The sequence below is a fragment of the Protopterus annectens genome, chromosome 12.part0, assembly GCF_019279795.1.
Source record: "Protopterus annectens isolate FY-2018-M chromosome 12.part0, PAN1.0, whole genome shotgun sequence".
In the NCBI taxonomy this organism is placed as follows: Eukaryota; Metazoa; Chordata; order Ceratodontiformes; family Protopteridae; genus Protopterus; species Protopterus annectens.
In genome coordinates, this window is record NC_056746.1 from 1557773567 (window position 1) to 1557793292 (window position 19726).

The following is a 19726-nucleotide window of genomic DNA, read 5'->3' on the forward strand; positions in this document are numbered from 1 at the left end:
GTAAATCTTCACTGCCACCCACCCAGTGCCTGTCGTAACTCTTCCCTGAACTCCACCTCACAATCACCCTTTTCCATTTCACACCATTTGATCCTTGGTGCTGACCTCACACTCCTCTTCTTGATCACCAATGTCATCTTACAGACCAGCATTCTATGCTGCCTAACTACACTTTCCCCTGTCACCACTTTACAGTCTCCAATCTCCTTCAAACTTGCCCTCCTACATTGGATATATTCCACCTGTGTGCATCTTCCTCCACTCTTGTATGTCACCCTATGCTCCTCCCTCTTGTTATAGTACTTATTCACCACAGCCATGTCCATCCTTGTTGCAAAATACACTACCATCTCACTGTCTGCATTCCTTTTTTTAACACCATACATACCCATCACTTCCTCATCCCCTCTGTTCCCTTTACCAACATGCCCATTGAAATCTGCTGCAGTCACCACTCTCTCACCCTTGGTTACAGTCATCACCATGTCATCCAGTTGACTTTACATTTCTCTTCCTCATCCATCGCACAACCAACTTGAGTAGCATATGCACTAACAACAGTCATCATTACACAATCAGTTTCCAGCTTTATCAACATCACTCTATCAGACACTCATTTCATCCTCCAAAAACACTCTTGGTATACTTTTCCTTCAGGATAACCCCTACCCCCTTTCTCCTCCCATCCACACCATAATAGCACATTTGTGACCTGCCTCCGATACACTTAGCTTTACTCCCCTTCCATCTGGTCTTTTGCATACACAATATATCAACCTTCCTCTGGCCATCATATCAGCTAGCTCTGTCCCTATACCAGTCATATTGCCAACATTAAAAGTTCTTACCCTCACTACCACACTCCTAGCCTTTCTCTTCTCTTCCTCCCATATGACTGCTGGACATCCTCCGGGATATGCCTGTCAATGCAAAGGCTACAGTGCTATTGAATGACTCAAGTGTGTTACAGCAATATTAAGACAGTGTCACTAATTTTGTCCCATTGTCCCCCATGTATGCATGGCATCCTACAGATGTCCAGCTCTAATGGGTTGAGAGGGATGACTGGGCAGCAAGAGTGTGAATACAGTGTGCCATACTAATATAGAACAAAAATGTATATTAGGTATTGCCTGTGCACATGTCTGTATGAGTAGGTGTATCTTGCTGCCTCATAACAACAGACATGGGATGAAAAATGTCAGTTAAATAAGCTGTACATGTTGTGCACGTGTGTAATCTTAGTTACTGTGCATCCAACAGAGTAACATTTCTACCGCTACTGGTTGTTGCATTGCCCTGACACAGCCATGGGTACTATAATAAGCATGATTATCAGTTTGAAATTGGAGAGCTGTCCAACTGTGTTATGACTTTGTGTCCATGCCCACACCTACATAGCTGAACTGACTCAACAATACCTTACTTGTAATACCTGCCTCCACCAAAATAGAGTAATCCCCTTTTATGGACAGCAGCAATACATAAACCATAGATTTGGTCCCTATATTGCCTGAAAGGGCAAAGTAGGAGCAGGCACCAACTTGGCATCAGGTCAGCCATTATCTGAACAAGCATATAAGGTCACAGTTGGATTACTGTAAGGCTAACTATGAGTACAAAATGGACACATCCACCAAGGCCAATCACAAGGCCATCTTACCATATGTCTGCAGTCTCAGAGGCAGCAAACCAACCCAACCTGTAATGGTGATCAATCAGACCACATACACACACAACATAGCTATAACCAACCTGCTGCAGATAGGGTTAGGGCAGACATCACCCCCCAGCTCAGCATCACTATAGGTGGATATGCACAGCACCTGCACCCCTCCCCTCATCACCAGTGAGCAGGTACATATTGCCTACTGAAAGGCATCAAACATAACTATCAATGTGACCTGATAACATCCCTGTCCGCATCCCACATGAACTCAGGCATGTGCTCCCAGCTCCATTGCGCACTGTAGTCACACTAAGCCACAGAACCATCCACACCTCATACGCATGGAAGATGGCCAATGTCATCCCTTTACACAGACCTGAATGAGGAATACAGTATTATGCAATTAACTGGCCCTCATTGGGGAAGTATGACACATCAGGACCAGGAGTGCAATGCAAGCTGATACTGTGCTGATAGATTACAGGGGTATGATGTGATTGTGAGTGGTGGATACTGGTATTCAATACAGATGTGCAGGTTCTGTACCTACTGTTGCCAGATGTATGAGTTCCTGTGATGTGTTTCCCTGTTTATGTCTTCCAGGTGCAATGTCACATTAGCGAAGGGCAACTTTTTCAGTGGCTGAGACAACTATTATCATAGAAACTATACTACAGAACCATGCAACATCTGTGGGAGAGGACAGCCCTGTGGGACAACCTTGTCCACAGGGCAAATGATGTCAGCCTATATGCACATACATGCAACGGACCTCATATGCCATGCCTAGCAAAAAGCTGCTGCAATGGCCAGGGACCACACAGCTACAGGTGGAGGCCCAGCCATGCAGCCTCCAATGACACCCACCGAGGATCTACTCACCAATCTTGGGGCATCAATCCCAGCACAACATTAAGGTACAGACCCCCACATGCTTGTGGTGGGTGGGACCCAGACATTGGATGAGGAGCATGCAGGTAAGGCCCCAGTAGAGATTACTAGACTAGTGTAGCAGACATACTTGTATCTGTAGAGTATCTACATGCATGTGTCAGGTCTGATTGCAGTTGTGGATAGAGTTTTCTAATGCACAGAAATGCACATCTATGGTGAAGGACAGCAAATTGTGTAGTATTGGGGGTTGTACTGCAAATGTGCAGACATGCTGCATCCATCCTGTACGAATGCCATATGTGAGTCTGCTGACAATACCTCTCTCCCACAACTACCTAAGTCCCTCTGGTCTGCATGTGGGACAGCAGCCTGAAACTAGTGAGTATAGAATTGTTCTGTTGTGGTTTGCCAATACCCCAGGCATGTGAAGGGCATGCAATTTCCATGCACACAACTTCCACTCATAGCCATATTGCTTTATGTGCATGTTCACTTGTGGTGGGGTTAACTGCATTGCATCACAGTGGTCACCACAGGGGGCCTATCTGAAGAGAAAGTAACATTCCTGTAGCATACCTCACAACCTGTCAGTGCAAGACTTCTGGACAGAGGCCAACAAAATGTGGGGCCAAACGGCCTAGGGTAGGGACATGTGTGAAACATTACTCTTATGCAGTGGATATAAACAGTGTACACACCCTTGCTAAGATGCCAGGTGTTTGTAATTTATACAAATTGAGACCACAGTATGTCAGTCCACACCTTTTCCAACCTTTAATGTGACCCGTAACATGAACAATTCACTTGCAATACCAACCAATCTGTTGGGTACCAAATGTGGAGTATACAGACCTTGCAATAAGCTGGATGCATACGTGTGCACACCCTTCAAATAATATTTTATTGCAGCAGCTTGTGATTTACTGACACCTTTCAGTCTGCTTAGGTACACATCTGCCATCAAGTAAAGGTACTCTGAGTAACACCAAATAACAGTCTGCTGCCCAAGTAGGATATTTATGACATTTGCTCAGTTGCTTGCAACAGCAACAGCCATGGCTTGACGACACCTTACAAAGCAGCAAAGGGATCTCATATGTGAAAGGTATCTGTCAGGAGTAGGGTACAAAAACATTACCACAGCATTGCATACACCATGGAACACAATGGAGACAGTCATCAAAACGTGGATTGAATATGGGACAACAGTGCTGTTGAAAAGAACCTGATGTACCTTCAAAACTGATACAAAGACATGTCCAAATCTGGTCAGGGAGGCTGCCAGTTGACATACAGCAACACTGAGGGAGTTGCAGGAATCTCTTGCAAGTACTGGTGTTGTGTACTACATGTGAGAACAATCTCCCATATTCTTCATACGTCTGCATGGGTCAGAAGATGAAAGCATTTCTCCACACCAAAAAACATCCAGGGGTGGATATAATTTGCAATGCAGTATATCAAGTCTCCCAAAGGCATGTGTGAAAATGTGTTATGGTTTAATGAGACTACAGAATGACCTCACAGCCACAATACCAAAAGGTAAGTGTGGTGCAAAAGCAACACCTCTCTTCACCTGAAGACCACCATCCCTATGGTGAATCATACTCATGGCATTAGCCTGCTGTGGGGATGCTGTTCTAAAGCCAGAAATGGGCCTGTAGTCATGGTGGTGGGAATTCTGAACAGTTCAAAATAACACTCATGTCTGGCCCAAGTCCATCAGGCATCTGCAAGAATGCTGAGGATGGGGAGGGGTGTCAGCCTTCAACACGACAAAGACTTGAAGCATACATCCAAAGCTACCTAAGAATGGTTCCCACCTGAACACACTCATGGTTATGGATTGGCCCAGCCAGAGCTTAGACCTAAACCAGATAGCAAAACCCCAGTGTGATCTGACAAGGGCTGTGCACATAAGCTGCCCCTGCAATATGACAGAGTTGGGGGACCTTTGCAATGAAGAGTGGCCAAATAATGCCAAGTCAAGATGTGCCATGCTGATAGACACCTTCCCAAGAAGAGTGAATGCTGTAAGTCACTTAGAAGGTACTTCAACAAAGTATCATTTTAAGGGTGTGCACACTTATGCAACCACCATATTGTACATATTTCATTCATTATATTTTACACATAACACAAAAAACATCCAGGGCTGGATACAATTTGCAATACAGCACATCAAATGATCCCAAAGGCATGTGTTAAAATGTGTTGTGTATCGATTGGATTTCACAGGTCATATGCCACATGAAAGGTGGGTAACATTTTTGAATGCATTATTGCGGCCTCATGTAATATATTACAAGAACATTGCATGTTAACAGGGTTGTGTACACTTATCATATCCACTGTAAGCTTAGAAGGCTGGTGGCGTAACAGGAATTGTGTGACCATACATTTACTGCTAGTTTGGATGTCTGAAACTCAAATGTATGTCCATTCATTTGTGACATCACTCCTCAGATCATCCCAGTTATGTATCAGACAAACACAGAGGTTATGAGAAACAGAGTAAACATATGAGCCAGACATCTACACATCCTGCAAGGATCGGTGCAGTTGTGAGGTATGTTCTGTATTACTTGCCATTGTGCTATACAGGTGAACTGCAATGATGTGTACATGGGTACAGTCTGTGCTGGGGAAGGGCCATCACCTACTAACACTATTCACATATCATAGAGCTCTATATTGTTAGTTACATGAAGTAAAACTGGCTGTGATGTATGATGATGAGGGCCGTGTGTCATGCATGTCACCATTTGGGTAATGTAGGGTCTGTGTAACAGATTTTTGCCACCTCACCTGTAAGTGTGTGTGTGTGTGTGTGTGTGTGTGTGTGTGTGTGTGTGTGTGTGTGTGTGTGTGTGTGTGTGCGTGTGTTTACCAGCCAACCTCAAAGTGCAAGTATTAATGTACATATGCTGTCTTCCCCTTACAGGTGGCAATGAGGTTTGGGGTCCATCCCGCTTGGAAACTGATGTCAGTGTCTCTGCAGACTCTAACAATGATGATCGGAATAGTGAGGTACAGATGGGGTTGCCAGGGGTTGAATTTGTGCCATTGCATCACACTGTTGTCCACACCACCCCCGCACACAAATGACAATGTCCACACATACCCTGTCACCAGTGGCCACAGATGATGGACAGTTGGCAGGTGGTGGCATGGAATAGTCTATTGTGGTGACTATGACAGGTGTGTGTGTAGACACTGGCCATAGCCAGAGTGCAGGCAAGGTCCTACACAGGCGGATGAATAGGGGTGCTGGCAGGAGGACTGCTGCTCATCAAGCTGCTGTTGCAGGTGTCACCAGACACATGTTACGGGCTGTCATGGATGCACAGGCTTGTAGTGAATACCACACCAGGCACTCAATGTGGTGGATGCAACTCTTACTGATTTACGTGGTGACATACATGATCTTGTTGAGGCCACACATCAATATACTGAGGTCATGAACAGATGGAGTGGTGAGACCTTGGCAATCCTTGACCGTGGCATGTCTGTGCTAGAGCATGTGGTGGGAGATGGGCATCGGCCACGTGGACATAGGTTAGCAACAACAACAGCTGAGAGTCTATGGGGCTGTGCACCGTCACACTCCCATAGTATCAGTGACATCAGCACTACCAAAGGGTGGTTGCTGTGCACATCACATGGGAGCAGGCCATGGGCATGTGGTTCTGGCTGGTCCCATCAGGGACATGGATCTAGCAGACAGCAGTCACCATCAGGAAGCAGTGCTGCATCTGGCCTTGGGTCTGATGGTGCCAATGATACCGCTGGCAGGACCAGTTCCCGTGTCTGTGGCCAGTGACAGTGGACTGGACACCCTTCCATGTATGGTCCACAACTGTCCAACATACCCCTGTGAAGGGCAGCCACATGACATGACTTTGTGCATACATACACACACACATCTGTATCACAGGCAGCTTACCTCCAGACATACACAACAATTCTGCACATCCCAGCTATTAGATACCCCTCCAAACACACATACATGATGTCAACCATATGGCCCAGTATAGGCCTCTGGCAAACTCACACCACACCTTGTGCATATGATGATACCTGTGCCACATCCCTGTCATCCATAACATCGATGCAGGGACATACTAATATGGGTCTGATGCACAGGGTGAATATAGTACAGTGTAGCTATGTAATACTGTGTAAGGTGCTGTCGGCTTACATTTGTTATGGATACACATACAGGTGTATGTACCTTATTGGCCAGGATGCATTATTGCTGTTAGTACCACTGACTAAATGTAGTCCAATATGCTGTATTCTTTTTGTGTTCCAGGTGTGTGTGTATCTGCAGGCTGTGGCCCTGCAGACATTCCCAAGAGGGAGTATGGCAGAGTGGGACTACACCAACCATGTCATAGGCAAGGTACAGCTTTATATGTACATGTACCAGGTGTATATGCATGCAGCAGTGTGTGAGGGATACTGTTGTCAGAGAGTGTGACCTTCCATACATAGCCCTTGTCACAGACAGGTAGCCTTCAGATATGTCACCTCAGTGTTGTGTAGTACCACAGGCTCATACATAATGAACAGGTTACTGAAGTAGTGTCAGCAGGTCTCTCACAAGTTTAGCCATTACATTGACTGCAACAGATTCACCTGTCAATACCTGTTGGCCCTGCCATTTCTTTCCCATACACTTAACCCTGATGTAGTTGGTGAGGGTATGCATGATACTGTGTAAGACAGATTTGTGGTATGTATTCCAGAGTTCACAGGGTGGAACAGGGACACAAAATGGTATATCCTTTGCATACACACAGTAAGAACTGACACAGGGAATGTGCATACAGTAACACAAACACAGTTGGCAATAGACAGATTAGTAAACCTACATATCCACTTTGATGTACTGTAGTACTACATAGACATGACATGCCCACATAGATTATATGCATGGAACATTACACACTACCTCTTACATGTAATGTTCTGAATGCCTTCATGGATGGTGAGATAACCCACCAGAAATAGCATCTGGAGTTATGTATTGCTCCTGCAAGCCTGGACAAGTGATAGGGTAGCAGACATTGTATCAGCATGATGTGTCAGTCAGATATGATATCTGATGCTGGCATGTGTGTCACTATACTCACTGTGGCCGATTTGGCAATAATATCACATAAATGGGCATTTTTAAGGGACACAGACCACATATAGGTTGCAAATATCTGGATATTCCATAGACATCTGTACAGAGGACTGGTATGGCATGCACAATGGTTTAACATGCTGCATGTGAGGCAGTAATGCCATCGGGAGGTAGTAAACAGGTGTGGATGGTACAACCATCAAAGTGGTATCAGCCAAATAGGATATAATCTTCACCCAAGTACACACACACACACACACACACACACACACACACACACACACACACACACACACATTTTCCAATATTGGGAGTAGAACCCTTGCCTATCCAAAGGTGATGATAACTGCACAGTTGAGGTAAACTATTACAGGTGCCAGAAAGTCTGTCTTCATTTTTTTTTCCTTAGATCTTGCTAGTTCTTTCTCTGTTGCATATAGCCTAATATTCTTGCACACCTGAGAGCCATCAGCAGTAGTCATTCCTTATGGAATTAACTCCAGTACTTAGTAGTTATGACCACCCCTCCTGGCATGATTAAAGTGCAGTTCTCTGTGCTTTTTCCCTTTAACCTGGTGCACCTGGGCATTCTGAGGCACTGTTACAACTGCCTCATGTACACAGACAACCCTCTCCTCTAAACTCCCAACACTCAGACTTGTGAGAGATACCCCTATATCACCAAATTGGAAGATATGCACTTTCTAGAGAAGACTGGACAAGCTGGTCAAGAGGAGAAAGGTCAACACCTGCACCACACCACATGGAAGACATACCCCTCCAGAACACCCACTATCACAGCTCTGACATACAAACAAAAACCATACACCCACCTTCACAGAGGCACTCAATAGAAATGTACCCAAACAGCAGAGGCCATCAAGACAGACACCCACTTGACAACCACAACACAGTACAAACCACAGAGCACATATCTCACCTACACAGTGTGTCCCTCAACCTAAGACCCTAAGCCTAACCACATTGCCCAATACAGTAATCATAGGTGACTCAATAATGAGGCACACAGATGTCCCACTGACTAGGTTAAATATGGAGAAGGTAACAGTCAGCTGTCTATCAGCTGCCAGAATCCAATACATAACACACCCGGTCAGGTCACTCCACAACAACTACAACTATCAGTCTGTCATTGTCCATGTTGGTATGAATGACCTGAAATGCACCTCCCTGGACTACATGAAAAGAGACATGGTGGAGCTCTCATATTATGTGGGCCAGGCTGATATGCCAGTAGCCCTGAGCAGTATACTAATGTAACCCAGAATTATACCACAGTACAATCAACAAATGATTGACTTCAACAATTGGCTTAAGTGTCTGGTGTCATTCTCAGGGGATCCAGTATCCATCTGCTTTGGATGATATGATTGACAGACCACAATGGCTTGCCAGAGGTGACCTGAATCTATCACCCCTGGGTTTCCAAGTAATGGCTAAGTGTCTTGCCACCCCTAGAGTGCCTTTTTAGGCAGTGTTCCAAATCAAATTACCTCCATAACCACTATAAATAAATGCAATCGGAGGGTCATGCTACTCAACAGTAGGCATCTACATCTCAAGATGTAGTCACTCGAAGCACTCTTCAACTTGGAGAACATTGACATTTGTGCTGTAACGGAGACCTGGTTTACAGCAGCAGACAGCACCCCTGCACTACCAGGCTATAACTCATTCTACACCTGTCATCCCCAAAACATGGACCACAGCTCCAAAGGAGGTGGCATCTCCATATTCAAAAAGGATACGCACACCTCTAGACTAGTATCCCAGCATAATGCATCTGAGATATGTCAGGTACAACTGACACTGGGTAATAGTGCAATCCAGGTCATAGTCTGCTATAGGTCCCCATCCATGTCCTAGACTCTCAATCCACATTCCTCAACACCCTGGAATCTATCAAAGTCCAACCCAACACTCTCATACTAGGAGACTTCAACTACCCCTCCATCAACTGTGAAAAGTTGTCAAGCACCAATACATTGGCCCAACACTTCCTGGAATTCATCATTTCCAATACCCTTGACCAACTCATTCTGACCCACAGTAGAGGAAGCAACATCCTTGACCTGTGTTGATTACTATCATATGGGACCGTTGCTTGACAGCAGTAGTCAGTCCCTACCTGGTCAGATCCAACATTAAAGTAATCACCGTGGAAAACCACATCTCACCCCCCCCCCCCCCCACAAAAGTAACCACCTTGAAAAACTTCTCCAAAGCTGACTTTGGACTCATAAAATAGAAGTGGATAACTTCACAGCACCCATGCCAATGGAAAATAGCTGCACGACTACCAAATCATACACAAATGCACTGTACAAACATGTACATAAATGCATGTAACTAGCCATACCCAACAGAACCATGATGCTCTCCTCCAAACACTGAAGGCCAGTCTGGTGGTCCCCTGCCATTAATAACCTGTACAACAGAAGGAAGAAACTGTTGCAGAAAAAGGCGGAGTCCCAAGAATGGTAAAACTCCCTTATTAGCCTCAACAACTTGAGATTCCTCATGAAATCATCTAAAGCCAGCTATGACAGCAGAATTGCAGCAGACACTGACAACAATCAGAAAGCCTTTGCTAGTTATATCAAGAACCACCACAGCAATACCCAGAAGTGCTCTGAGTTACTGCACAATGCTACCTCCTATACTGAGCCAACAGATATTGCCAACATTCTTGCCAACACATTCAGTGCCAGCTTTACCCCTCCCCCCCAAGGGAACAATCAGAATGCCAGAAGAATGCCTGGCACCCAGGATTATTGTAGCCCAGGTTAAACCTGCATTGTCAATGGGCAAGAATACTGCTTCCATGGGACCCATAAATATCCCTGGCTGTGTTTTACATGAACTACAAAGATACCTGGCACCACATCTGTGTGCCCTGTTCAGTCACAGCCTCACCTCAGGCTTTGTCCCTCCCAAATGGCACACTGCTACAGTCCATACCTCTCAACCTGGAAACATCAAAAATCTGGACAAAGGCCATGAAAAATAGGTACAAATCTGTATGCTGATTAACAAAAAATTTACATACATAATTATGTAACCCCACCCAATCATCTAAAGCCAGCTATGACAGCTGAATTGCAGCAGACACTGACAACAGTCACTTTGCTAGTTATATCAAGAACCTCCACAGCAATACCCAGAAGTGCTCTGAGTTACTGCACAATGCTACCTCCTATACTGAGCCAACAGATATTGCCAACATTCTTGCCAACACATTCAGTGCCAGCTTTACCCCTCCCCCCCAAGGGAACAATCAGAATGCCAGAAGAATGCCTGGCACTCAGGATTACTGTAGCCCAGGTTAAACTTGCATTGTCAATGGGCAAGAATATAGCTTCCATGGGACCCAAAAATATCCCTGGCTTTGTTTTACATGAACTACAAAGATACCTGGCACCACATCTGTGTGCCCTGTTCAGTCACAGCCTCACTTCAGGCTTTGTCCCTCCCAAATGGCACACTGCTACAGTCCATACCTGTCAACCTGGAAACATCACAAATTTGGACAAAGGCCATGAAAAATAGGTACAAATCTGCACACTGATTAACATCAAATTTACATACATAATTATGTAACCCCTCCCACTCCACTGGAATGTGGGTTATCAACTTTCAAACATAGTGCCTCTTAACTCTTTGTACTAATGTTTATGCAAAGTCAGAGGCATAACTGCAATTTGCAGGTCTTAATCACACACACATGGGAAGATCTTAACAGAGGCAGACTGTAGTATTTAAGTTAAAGTGAAGCAGCTAGATAATTGAAAAACTAACCAACCACACAAATTCTACTAACAGAATTTAAGTAAAAAATACAAAAATCATACTCTAAAACAAACAGGTCAAGAGAAGGTGTTGGGGGACATACATTAGCCTTTAGCTCTTCCAGCAGTTTATTCTGGAAACTTCTGATATCAGGTATTCCTCATACATACAGACAGACAAAAGGTCATGATCAGCTGTTGGGAAGCGCTGGTCCCAACTCTCATGTCACTATTGTAGAGTCTGTTTACAGGCCTCTAATCAGTGGCACAGCACAGCATGAGTTTGAGCATGCAGTTTAATAATAAAACAGTGCTTCTGAATGTTAACATAACACCACAGCACATGATTAGAATACCCCGTGTTGTGTTCTAGAGAACACAAAGGTAATATGGTACATGTACTCACCACAGAACTGTGCAATCAGGACTGAAGACTGTCTATTCAGACTTAATAAAATAAATAAATAAAACAAAATCGGTGCATTTAACAACAAGCACAATGAGTTGATTGTGCTGGGTAAAGAAGAAAACGTTCTTACTGAAGTGAAGACCTCTGGTGTTGAATATGCAGGTGAAGTAATGCAGTCTATGGGAATAAAAAAATATGTAGGCTGCAACAATTCTGAAATGACCTAGAAATTAAAATTTGGCACCATCACTATCTCTAAGCACAGTAACAATCAGACTCAATTGCTGCATTTTCATTTTCTGCTTAATCAACTAAAAACTGAACTTTTTAAGACAGTTGTATACTGCCAAAGAGATTCTACTATGAAACACCAAACTCCACAATCCCAAGAAATAATTCTTATAACACAGAAGGGATAAAAACTTAACAGATAAAATGAAACACAAGACCACTATAACACAACTGTAACAGTATTTGCCAGTGAAAAGTTTTACAACTTTTCTGAAGTATAATAAACTACCTCTGTAATGGAGGAATGGAGCAGACCAGATGTATCACACCACAGAATACGTGACCTATGGTCAGAGTGGCCAGGACTAGGGTGCCAGCCTCCTCCAGATGCTGTGAAACATATGAATAACAGGGATCTCATTAGACTTCTCCTTTTTAAATAAGTTATAAAAAATTAAAACCTTTTAAAGTTCTCACACATACCGTGCAGCTGATATTGTTCTAAAATGCATCTATCATGAAAAAAAAGTTAAAAAGTACTTAGCTGTGATTTTCCATTCTGAGCACCACTGTATGCAACTTCACATGTACTAAAGGTAATCCTTACCAAAATACAATAACTAAAACTATAACTTAGTAAATCAGAACAGTTCATCTACACAAGATACACTACATAACAACCATGCAAAGATAGTTAATTTGACTTGCTTGAGATACTATAGCAACTTCAAAAGTTTCTTTGATTGCCTCTCGGTATAATGACTACAAATCCCAGGATTCTGAGCGGGTACTTTTTTTATTCCCACCCTGAAGTTACAAATCTTCTTTGCATCAGTGCTTGCCTATCCCCTTAGGCAACATTGCTGTGCTTCAGAAACAGAGGTAGTTTATTATACTTCAGAAACAGAGGCTCCATTTCTAAAGCATAATAAACCACCTCTGTTTCTGAAGCATAATAAACTATCTCTGCATAAGAACTATGATTAACAAACTAGCTCATGGCTTATATTAAATAAATATCTCTGAACAGCTTATTGCCTTGTTCTGTCCTTCTCAGCACTGCATAAAATAAAAATACCTCCGTTCCATTCCTGAACAGCAGCATAATAATAAAAGAGATTCCTCATTTTTCCTGAAGTCCAAACAAACAGCACAGCAGCATAAGCTAAAATGCATTCCTACTTGCTTGTTCCTGGGCTGGAAGAACCACCATCCATGGTGAAAACTCATGGCTTGACTGGAGTAGAGCCGGAAATGCTCACACACATGCTATGTTGAGCTCTTGAGCTCAATTCCAACAGGCTGGCAGGCGGCTCATGGGGCTGACGTTATCACGCATGTGATGATGTCAGCTCAGAAAAAGCAAAAAAAAAAGTTTAAAAATAAAAAAGCTGGGAAATTTGGAAATTAAGGGGTGCCATTCGGGAATTGTGGCACCCCATTATTTGGACCTCAAAACTGGTAAATAATGGTCAATTTGGTATGGTTGAGAGGTATGCTACAGTCATCCCTCTCCATAAAGGGGTAGTGACTACAGACCCTGGGAATTATCAGCCCATTAGCCTGACAAGTCTGATATGTACAGCTATGGAACACATCATCAGGGGCTTGATCGACAAAGATATAGGTAATCTCCTAATTCTGGACCCCACGCAGTTTGGCTTTGTGAAAGGGAAATCATGTCTACTCAACCTGGTTGACTTCTTTGAGTCAGTCACCAGGACTGTGTATGACGGTACGCCACTGCATACAGCCTACATTAATCTGGCCAAGGCTGTTGATACCATTTCTCAGTCAGGAATTATTGATGAACCCACCAAACTAGGCATTGACCCCTATATATCACTAAGTGGGTTGCAAATTGGCTCACAGATAGAAAACACAGTGTGAAAGTAGCGAGCTCCAAGTTAGACTGCCAACCAGTCATGAGTGGAGTTCCACAGGGATCATTCCTGGGTACTCTCCTGTTCAGCATTTACTTCTCAGGAGTCCAGGACAACACAAAGGGAATACTGGCTGTCCATGGCCACAGAGAACTGCAAGCTGGGAGCCATCATTAACTCCACAAGTGATGCAAGCATCCTATAGAAAGGCCTCACTGAGACCAATGACTGGTGGGGAAACCATGGCCTAAAGCTTAACACCACAAAATGCATCGTCATCCCCTTTGGTAAAAACTCAGTTCCCACTAAGTACCACATAGATGGAGGCTCACTGAACACTGTAGGTATTATAAGAGATCTGGTGACACAGTTTGACAGCAACCTCTCCTTTAACCACCACATTGCCACTGTGGTCAGAAAGTCCCTCTATGTGGCACATCTTAATACCAAGGGATTTTGCATCCAGAAAGAAAGAGGTCATCTTCTCAGTGTACTCTTTCCTCATTAGACCAATCATCAAGTATAATGGCCCATTTGGCATGTACCTCATTAGACACCTGCAACAGCTTACGAGGCCACAAAAGTACCTCACAAAGAGGATCTTAGGCATTAAACACATGTCCTACAAAGACAGACTCAAAAGACTCAAGCTATTCTCTGTCTCATATCACCTACTTAGAGGCAGTCTCTGCTTGACTTACAAAGCCATGTCTGACCCAGCTCTTTTAGAAATGCTACATCTAGAGACATCCCAATCCCTACGCACCACACACTGCAAAGACCTCAACCTCATTACCACAATCAACACAACATGCTGGAGGGACAGGTTCCTCACCCACAGACTGCACATGCTATGGAATAGACTTCCCATACATGTCAAGCAGAGCACGTAGCTGACACTGTTCCAGAGAAATCTTGATGAGTGGATGGGTACTAGGATGTTCACCCCAGGGATCGCTCCAGTGGCTCTACTTGATAGAGGCACTGGGAACTAATGTCGGTGGCACAATGGCAGGGTACGTCTATGGGGTAGGCTTGTAAAGGCTCCTGGGCTATTGGCCTAATACACATTTGTGAACTTATAAGGGAAATGACATCAGCATGACTAATAAAGTAGGGCAGTTGGTGGGAAACATCAAAATATTTATTCCTACAAACTTACACACACACTTATACCCCCACACACATCTGCCAGATCTGAGAGGAGAATCCCTGCCTATCTAGTTATTTGTACTACAGTGTTACACAGTTATCACATGTGCTACAGAGCTTACTGGGCAGACAACTGACCAAAGGTGCAGATAAGGGGTATGACATCAGTAGGACTGATAAAGTAGGGCAGTGGGTGGGAAACTTATCAAAATACTTCTTCCTACAAACATACTTACAGACCCACACACACATTTGCCGGATCTGAGAGTAGAACCCCTGCATATCTAGTTATTTTTACTATAATGTGACTCAATTATCACACAAACTACAGAGTTTACTGGACTGACAACTGGCCAAAGGTGCTGATAAGGGGAATGACATCTGCAGGAATGATAAAGTAGGGTTGTGGGTGGGATATCTATCAAAATACTTCTTCTTAAAAACATACTCACACACTCATTTTCCAGATGTGAGATTTGAGTCCCTGTCTAGTTATTGATTTGTACTATAGTGTTACAAAATTATCACATGTGCTCCGGAGCTAACTGGGCTGACAACTGGCCAAAGATGCTGATAAGGGGAATGACAACAGCAGGACTGATAAAGTGGGGCACTGGTAAGTGTTGTTGGGGGGAATGGCCTACAACTGTTTCACCTACAAACAAGCAAACACACACTCCCTCACTCTTGCATACACAACTGTCACATACACACAGTTGCCAGTATTGAGATTAGAACACCTACCTATCTAGTTATTTGTACTATAGTGTTGCACAGTTATCACATGCACTACAGAGCTTAGAGAGGTAATCAGTGTCCAATGGTCCTTCTAAGGTGAATGACAGCAGCACATCTTGTGAAGTAGGACAATGTGAAGTGTACTGAGTGGGAAGAATCTTGTAATACTTAGACCTACAGGGACACACACACAGGCAGGTGATTTGATATTATAAACCCAACCTCAGTACTGTTACACAATGGGTCTCACCTTTTTATGCTGGCACATGCAACTGTTTTCAACTGGTATGCCACTGTCCACAGCAGGGCATCACTGTATGCCATTCAGGGTATCCATGTGTGTGACTCATTCTGTCTGTGTCCCCCTGTGCCTCTCTCTCTCTATCACTATCTGTCTCTCACTTCCCCACATCTATGTGTGTGTATGCTTTCATATGTTATCTGTCGCCCATATATATATATATGTGTGTGTGTGTGTGTGTGTGTGTGTGTGTGTGTGTGTGTGTGTGTGTGTGTGTGTGTGTGTGTGTGTGCGTGTGTGTGTGTGTGTGTATCTCACGCAACAGATGCAGATATATCACATATGGGCCACCTACAGCTAGCTGAGGGTAATCCTGTCTGATGTGTGTGGGGACAGTTGAGGTGTACATAGCTGTCTGTATGCACAGACATATATACACAATACAGTCATATATTCCAATGTGGGCTCCAACATGTCCTGTGATTCTCTAAGTGTAGGAGCATGTCCAGTGTGACCTTCTATAGTTAGAGTGGGACTCAATTCCAGAGATAGGTGTACTCCAGTCCAGGATTTTGTGTGCTACAGCCATACCTCTCAGGAGTACACAGGACTATCCTTGGGGTACTGGGTTCATTTAGCAGACATTTTCTGACATATCTGTAGTCTGACACTGCAATGTATTCTATTACCTAGTGCCAGACATCCTCAGATCATCACAGTGCTTTACGAGAGGAATACTAGTTGTATGATGCATAGACCAATATTATGAGGGCAGCTATGTACCTTCTTGCCCAACAAGGCCATTTGTGAGGTGTGGCTACAGTCAGTTGAGTAATGACATGCTGTGTAAACAGTCCAGTAACTTGGTGATATACTGGCTGGGGATCTTCTGCTTGTGTGGTATCTTTCTAACCTGAGATGTTATATCCTTGTGTGGCCATACCTCTCACCTGTACATTTTTTGGCAGGTTACCCTGGTGTTTGGCTAGAGGTTTCAGCCTTTCTATGTAAACATTTGTTTTTATGGCAAGTTAGTTACATATAATTGAAAAGTGATATTACAAAATAATGACAGACATTACTGTTTCACACTATATAACCTTCAGACAATTCCTGCTACTGCAAACTCCTCATCCTACCAACTTTCTCAGTATGAAAGGACAATATTTACAACACATTTCTATCATTGTGCCGTTGTTCCACTTTTATTTCTGCCCTTGTCCAGACATCTTGCTGTCAAAGGCTGGGAGTTATGGGTGTGAGTACAGAGTGCATTCAACTGTGCAGGCATGTCCATTATATGTAAAAGCAAACATAATAAAAAAGAATTATTGAGAATAACCACTGGCAACAGTAGCGAAAAGCACTTATATTCACAAAAGTCTTGGCACCTCAGCTACACATCCTTCAAGATGTCACTAATATGTGTAGTATATTCCACATAGCACTGTGACTTCCAGATATGTCAGTGGGAGAACAGTGGGTGTCACTGATATGCATAACAGTTGGCACTCCATCTATTTGCACATGGCCCTGTCAAAGACAGAACTGTTGGTAGGGCACTACAAGAAGACTGGCCAGATCCAGACAGTATTAAGCACACATACACATAGCTTATTGACCCCTGCATATTGTGGACAGGCAACATGTTTTCATGTGTTTTGGTACAGCCCCGCCAATGTGTGCTATGCTGCTATTTCCCTGCATATATACATGTTACTGCATTTGTGTGGGTATATGGGGGGACACACCTGCCAAATGTACACATTTGCCCAGACTGTGCTGATATTTGCTTCACATTTTGATTCCAATTACCATACTATTGTGCATTGTCATGGGGACTAGAGGCATATCAGTAAAGAGCACAGGTCAAATTGTACTGGCATACATTTGAGTTTCAGACTTCTTACCCTTCATAGCCTTACTGCAAATGTGGGTCCTGCTATGTTATTACTGTGTGAGTCTGTATGGGGGTAATTCAACATTGCTGCCATTTGTGTGCCTTTACCAGACATTTCTCTCTGGTTTTCTACAGCTGACTTGCTGTGTGGGTGTGAGGCGTGGGTATAGGACCACTACACTGACATCCATGCCTGTGACCTATGACCCCCCTCAGTTAGTTGTCCCCACACATATATTGCAGTGGGATTTGCCACCTTGGGTACTACTGCATAGTGTGTGGAAGCCAGTTTTGGCCAGACATTTCCTAGTGTCCCACATAGCTGTCAGTTGTGTGCTGCTATCCCATTAGGCCACCCCATTCCCTTGTATGCATGCAGCATTACTATATATATGCTAGCAAAACATACTAATCCATTCATTTATTTTTAAGAAGACTGACTTACCTTGTGCTTGTGGCAGTTGTGTGGACAGTGTTTGAGAGCTTCCTATGTTGAATGCACACAGTACACAACCTATACATGGTAAGTTACAGGTTATGTGATGTGTGTGTCATTCATTTTACTGTGTGTCTGAGTCAGAGAGAGGTGTCAGTCCCTGGATTCACTACAGTGTCAGTGTGTGTGTTATGAGTTGCCTCTTTACCAAGGACTGAGCATACTCGGAACTCCTCTATCTGCCTACAGAAGCAGGCTCAGGAGCCTCCTCCTGTCAGTCCCTCTGTGCCTGTGGGGACCTTGGCAATGGTGGTGGGCTTCCCCATACAGTTCCTGCTGCAGCAGTTTCCGCAGGATCATATTGTGTAGCATGGCACATACTATGAATGGGTCCACATGTGGCAGGAGAGTACTGCAAGGCTCCACCAGATATGTCAAGGCAGCGGAACCATGACTTGAGCATCCCAAGCACATGCTCTATAATGATCATGGTTTGTGCGTGTGCCTCATTATGGCATTCTTGTGTGGATGCGTGTGCATTTCTGATGGGTGATATCATCCACGGCTTCAGTGCATAGCCATCATCTCCCACCAGATGGCCATACAGGATGCCCCCACTAGCAAATGCCTGGTACAGTTGTGATGAATTCCTGATGTGGGAGTCATGATAGCTTCCAAGGCTGCCAGCAGAGACATTCATAATAATGCCCTGGGCATTGCACACGACCTGGCAGTTGATGGAGGGGAGTCACTTGCGGTTTATGTAGACCCTACCCTGTTCAATGTGTGGTGCTTTGATGTGGATGTGCATACCGTCTATGGCACCCAGTACCTCCTGTTATTCTACTACACGGTGGAAGAGACGCATATTGTTGGTCCTCTCCTCACAGGTGTTGGGGAAGTAAATGTGCTCACCAGTATGTGGCAGCATGGCATCTAGGAACTGGTGGAGTACCCTGGATTCAGATGCCTGTGTGAGATCCCCCTCATGTCCTCAGTAGGTCTTTGAAAAGTACCTGTAGCTAGAATTCCAAAGGCTACACATACCTTAGTATCCACTAGGATGGATTCCCCTCTGTTGGTTCTAGCTCTGAGTTGAGGCTGGCACAGCTCAGTGATTTACTGAAGTATGTCTCCATCCACCATGTAGTGCTCGACTATCTCCAGATCATGTAGCCCCTTGTAGGTTACCCTGGGTCTGAACACTCTTCTCCTCCTCCTTGGTCTGTG